The sequence below is a fragment of the Dasypus novemcinctus genome, chromosome 17 (assembly GCF_030445035.2).
Source record: "Dasypus novemcinctus isolate mDasNov1 chromosome 17, mDasNov1.1.hap2, whole genome shotgun sequence".
In the NCBI taxonomy this organism is placed as follows: domain Eukaryota; kingdom Metazoa; phylum Chordata; class Mammalia; order Cingulata; family Dasypodidae; genus Dasypus; species Dasypus novemcinctus.
Window position 1 is genome coordinate 55,845,561 of NC_080689.1, and position 6,000 is coordinate 55,851,560.

At 39.1% G+C, this 6,000-nt stretch overlaps 1 long non-coding RNA gene across 1 annotated transcript in view; it reads left to right on the top strand.

Moving 5' to 3' along the window:
• Positions 1–5,657, top strand: part of LOC139436702 (uncharacterized) — a 50,784-nt gene extending 45,127 nt beyond the window's left edge. The window contains exon 3 of the long non-coding RNA XR_011646042.1: positions 5,569–5,657. This is a non-coding gene — a long non-coding RNA (uncharacterized lncRNA). The remainder of the gene's footprint in view (positions 1–5,568) is intronic.
• The last annotated feature ends 343 nt before the right edge of the window (positions 5,658–6,000 follow it).

The window sequence follows — 6,000 nt, forward strand, 5'->3', positions numbered from 1 at the left end:
TGAAAAAAAAAAAGTACATTCAAGGAGCTGATCCCAGGAACCAACCTCTAGATACCTCCTGCTTGCCAATCGTCTGCCCTTGTAAAAATAACCAAATCTTTAATATGATGTTACTTTGTTTTCTGCCTGAAATTTCACCAATTAAAGAATCAATTGGGCTAACAAGTATTAGCTTTTAAAATGAAAATGTGTGCGCATGTGTGTGTATTGGGGAGAAGAGTATCTTGCTAAGAGATATCAATACATTAGCAGGAAATTGGTCAAACCAAATCCTCTCTTTCTGGCAGGGTGTTGAGGCTAACGGCACTAAGACCACAGAAGTTCTTTGAACAGGAAGAGATAGAACATAAAGTAGTGGATGTGAGGGGAGTAGAAAAGTGGATCCAGTGGTCACCCTGGCACACAGAGCACCTTGAAAAGTACTTGGGCTTTCTATAAATATCTGTTTTATGAATGAAATGAAGAAAGCTATTGAAGTATCTCTGTAGAAGGTACTAGAAGGTGGGTTTTGATTCTTGTAACAGGATGCTTACACACCATACCTTCCTTTGACATTTGCCAATATTTCCTGGTTTGAGTCCTTGTTTTTCCTCCTTTTCTTCTTTGTCAGTCTTTGATGGCCATGATCTTGGGGGTTCTCTATCATTGGAGATAAACTAGTCACTCCTTGTAACTTGCACTTGAAAATGAACAAGGCCAGTCCCTTGCAGAAAAAGAATGCAGTTTTAGGAATACCAAGAAAGCAGCTATTGATTGATGCCCATGAGTCTTACATTAGATTCCTTAGCTCAGGGTTTTATCATATTTGGTAACGTAGCAAAAGAGCACTGGACACTTGAGTTCTAGCATTTGCTTCACCCTAAATAGCTGAGAAATGTGGTACAAAGTACTTCTTGTACCTTGCTTTTCTTAGAATTCTCTCTTAGTCCTTTTTGAACCTAGCACAGTATTTTTTGTACAGTGTGGACATTCAGAACCTTGAATTATCCTTATGCAGAAAGTTTCAAGTGATATCATTCCTGATTAGGTTTGCTGTGAACATTAGTAATAATTGTATATTACTTATGTTGAAATTGAGTCAAGGAAAATGTGAAGAGCCTGTTTATTTTGTGTCTTACTCCTTAAGTTTGAATAATTATGAACATACATGGGAAGAAAGCAAGAGGAGGGAGGGACTAATAATTTTGATCAAACAAAGAGCTATTTTTGATGACAAGAGCGAGAAGCAAGATTTTTGGAGCAGATCATTCTCACATGCAGTGTTGCCACGTTCTGGTTCTGTGATGGAGACAGTAATTTAACCTCTCAGGGCTTCAGTGTCCTTTTCTATAAAATGGCAGATTTAGACTGGGTGAACTCTAAGTTCAAATAGGCAATCATTTTGTTCTTTCCTTTTACTAACTCATTTATTCAAAAACAATTATACAGGGCTTACCATGTGCCATGCATTTTCTAAACACTGGGGATACTGCAGTGTGCAAAACAAACAGAAGTGCCTGCCCTCGTGAAGTTTACACTCTAGTTGGGGAAAGACACATAATATAGAAATACATAACCAAAAATATAATTAAAACACACACATATACATATGTATGTTTATATATCTGTATTGTTTATGTTAGTGGGAAGTGCAGTTGAGGGAGAAATATGAAGAAAAGGAAGAGAAGAAATTCTGAGGTAGAGTGACAGTTTGAAATAGTGAGGTCTGGTAAGTCAATAAGACTTAGGTATTTCCAAATAGAAGGAGTTGACTAAGAAAATTCTTTGCAATTCTTTTGGAGTCCATGATTCCTAAGAAAAGTTTTTCCTTGTCAAGCACATCTTTGGCTTGGTTTTCTTCATGTACTTCTTTTTCACATACAACTTCTAAGTTGCAGTACAATTTGTGTACAATAAAATGCACATCTCTTTAAAGGTCATTTTGATAAATACTGGCAGTCACACATACCTATGTAACCACCACAGCCGCCAAGATGTAGGACATTTCTATCCTTCAGAAAGTTCCATCTTTCTTCTTACCAGTTGCCCATCCCACATGCAAACACTTTCTGACTTCTATCACCAAAAATAAGTTTTGCCTGTTCTTAGACTTCTTATAAATGGAAACATACAGTGCGTGTGTGTTGTTTCTGTCTTTGTATCAACATAATGATGTTGAGGTCCGCTCAACATAAAAAAGGTACTGTGTTCTGTACCTTTTTATTGTTGATTAGTATTCCATTATACAGACTGACTTAATTCTAAATAGGAGACTTGCATGAATGAGTGCCTTTCTCCACTCCCAAAATATGGATAACTTTCTTGCTCATGAAAAGGAAGTGAAGAACTAAGGGATGGAGTGAGCTGCTAGATTACTGTATCAAGTTTCTCCCTTGTTTTAGGGGTGCATCTTTTATTACTCTCAGTGGGTTTTTTCCTTCCTTCCAGTGTCAACAGGAGACCCCCATCCTTGACTGCCCCTTGGTTGTCAATTCCAGTTTTCCACGCCCCAGGGGCCAGACCACATGACTGTTTCTGTCACTGCTGATCTGGGTTCGTAGACATGCCTTCAGACAGTCAGGTCTTTTGCCTGATCTCTAAGTACTGCAAGATGCAGCAGCAGCCCCGCGTACTCAGCTGCGTGGGTCTGGCACACAGGTGCTGGTTTTTATACTTTGAAAAACGGCACCACTGGATACGGTGAGATTCCTAGACTCTTCTTTTAGCTCATTGCTCCTTTCTTGTCCTCAGCTTGCTGGTTTGAATGCCAAGACAGGCAGAGCTGCGAAGCTAGAGAGGAAGGGCTCACCTTGGGGCTTTTATTTGAGAGGGAACTGATCCTCCTTTTGATCAATTACTGAACAGAGCAAGCCTGGATGATTCAGGGAGGTGATTATGACATGAACACACACACACACACAAATACACCCTTCAGGTGTTTCAGGGATGCGTAACTCCAAATACACAGTTTTAATGAAGTGGTAAAAGAAATGATTTTCCTAGAGGAACTGAAATCGCTTTCTGAAGGGGTGACCCAGCATGGTGTCCAGTTAGCTGGTCCATGGCCTCGCGCAGGTATTACTTTGCATCCCTGATGCAGTGAGGAAGGCCATTACTACCTGCCCTGGGAGAGGCATGGGATTAGCGAGTGGCACTTGGCTGTCACCACTTGTCTTACAGTCTGTTAATTAGTTTCTTTAACAATCCACTTACTCAGACAGTATTCCTGAGCAAGGAAAAGTAACAGGACAACCTAGCCATGGTTTGGATCCATGATATGTGTAAATGGAAGAGCCAGTTCTATTTGATCATTCTTTTCTTCCCCATGAAACAAAGGGTCTTTCTCCTCTTTTGAAACTCATATTTCAATGGGTGAATCTACTGTGGTATATTCACATAAAGGAATAATATATAACACTGAGAAATGAGTAAACTAGAGCAAAATGTATCAAAATGGATATACCTGACAAAACATAAGGAGTAAAAATCCAAGTTGCACATATACAATACAATACCCTTAATGCAAAATTTTAAAATATGCAAAATGATTCTGTATGTTATGTTGGGAAATTTACATATGCCTGAAAGTATAAAGACATGCTTCAAGATGACAACCTTCAAATTCGCAATCAGGGTTCCCTCTGGTGGGGAACTTGGAGTGGAATGCATTTGGAAGGGGTAGACAAGGAACTTACAACTCAGCTTGTAATATTTACATTTTAAGCTGGGTGGTGGCCCCAAAGGCCTCATACATTTTTTTTTACATTCAAAAACATTTTATAAAAATGGAATAAGTAATTATTAAAATACTATTATTGAGTTTTATTCTCTAATCATTAAACTTCTAAAGGTTTCATATTCATTCATTTTCACCAGTTGCCGAATATTAAATTTTGGCAAAGAAATGAAGTGTGTTCTTTGATTTCAAAACTTCCAAATGTCACTCATTTATGGTTTCCCTACACATGGCTCTTCTGCCCCTTCTATTTGTACCTATAGTTAGTCCAAGAGACCTAAATCTCCATGTGCTGTCCATGTGCCACTTGGGCCCTGAATCCCAACAGAGTTGCAACACCTACTCTCCAATTCACTGAACTCACCCAGGATAACTAACAAGGAGATAATGATGGACAATGACCATCCCAAGGATCAGAGAGAGTCTGCAATTTCAAGCAAGATAGTCCCATCCATCTGACCCATGGGATCTAAGCCCCCTCAGGATTGGGGAATGAATGATGGATTAGAGTAGATTTATAGTTGTTCTACTATAAACTGATTGTGATTCTAGCAATGGAAGAAATTTTATCATTGATGTGGAGGCAGAGGCCACTGGAAGTTCTGAGGGAAGGGAGAGGGAAAAATAGGTGTAATATGGGGGCATTTTTGGGATTTGGAAATTGAGCAGAATGACATTGCAAAACAGATACAGGCCATTATGTATCTTGTCATAACTTACAAAATTGTGTAGAAGAGAGTATAAAGTACAATGTAAACTATAATCCACACTTAGTGGCAATGCTTCAAAATGTGTTCCTCAATTATCACAAATGTACCACACTAATAAAGGATGTTGTTAATGTGGGAAAATGTGGGAGCAGAGCATATGGGAATCCCCTATATTTTTCATGTAACATTTGTATAATCTAAGTATCTTTAAAATAAATTAAAAAGTGTATATAAAAAAACTCCCAGGGAGCTGGTGTGGCTCAGTGGTTGAGTGTTGGCCGTCTGCATATGAGATCCTGGAACTTCAAAAACAAAAGAAACCAAAACAAAACAAAAATTCCCAAATGTCAAAGAATTGTTCTTAGAAGGCAGTTTGACCCTCTGAAACAAATATATGACATTATGTCAACGTAATTAATGATGTGTAACAACAGAAATTTAAATAAATACTGATATAACCCCTTTTTCTCAAAGAATTCTGAAATTCATGCATTCGTTTATGAAGTATTTATTCATACCGTTATGCCTATTACACTGGAATATATGTTATGGGGATAGAAAAAAATTCACTTTACAAAATATGGACTACAAAATGAAAACTAGACTAAAACCACCGTGAATTCTAGCCTGCATCCAAAGAGGAAATGCAGCAAAGCCCAATGGACATACACCTGTGGGGCTCAGCTGTGCCAGGATGAATGAATTCTTTCAGCCCCCTTTCAGTCTGGAGTGCGGTGGCAGGAGTTGGATTTGAGTCAAGGCTTTCTGTGGCTGAGATCAAACCTCTCCACTTTGTCCTGGGCCCTTCCACACCCTCCTTCCTCTGGATCAATGCTGTGAGAGTAGCCCTTTGTCCCACAAGAATGCAGAAAGGACATTCTGAACTGCGGACCATACTGACCTGGCCCAGTGCTCTGGGCAGTGTGGACATCCAGCATGCCTCAGGATGCAAGTGGCATCCTACAATAGTGGAGACGGAAAGGAAGAGAAATGATGCAATTTCTTTTCTAGTTCAGGAGAAGGATTGTAGAAATGAACAAGATCTGTGAGGAAATTTATATTACGGGATAAACAAATGAGCTCTGTGCCCGCCTCTTTAAGTCTCTTCAATGCCATGTTCATTTCTCTTTTTTTGATTACCAGGCAGTGCTGTCCTCAGTCTCTTGGGGCATACTTCTTTCCAGATCTGGCACAAACTACTCCTCAGGGCTTAAAGACATGCATGACAGATGATCAAGGTATGCATCCCTTAATCAAGCTGCCGTAGTCACCCATCCAAAGAGCTGTTTAAAAAACACATCTAGTAGATCCCAGCCTCTGATGTTCACATCTTATTTACTCCAACTTTCATTTTCGAAAAATCAAAAGAAATTCTCATATAGGCTGTGACGGAAGGAAAAGGGCAAGCAGAAAATTTCCTATTCAGGAGAAGGATGCTTTGAAATCAGTTGCTAATTTTATTAGTTGCTGTTGTGAACTTCAAGTCAGCTTGGGGAATGTTTATATTAGCATTGAAAATGTAGATGTGTACAGGCATTGTACTCTTCCAAATGATGCTCTTTTGAGAGTTCTTCA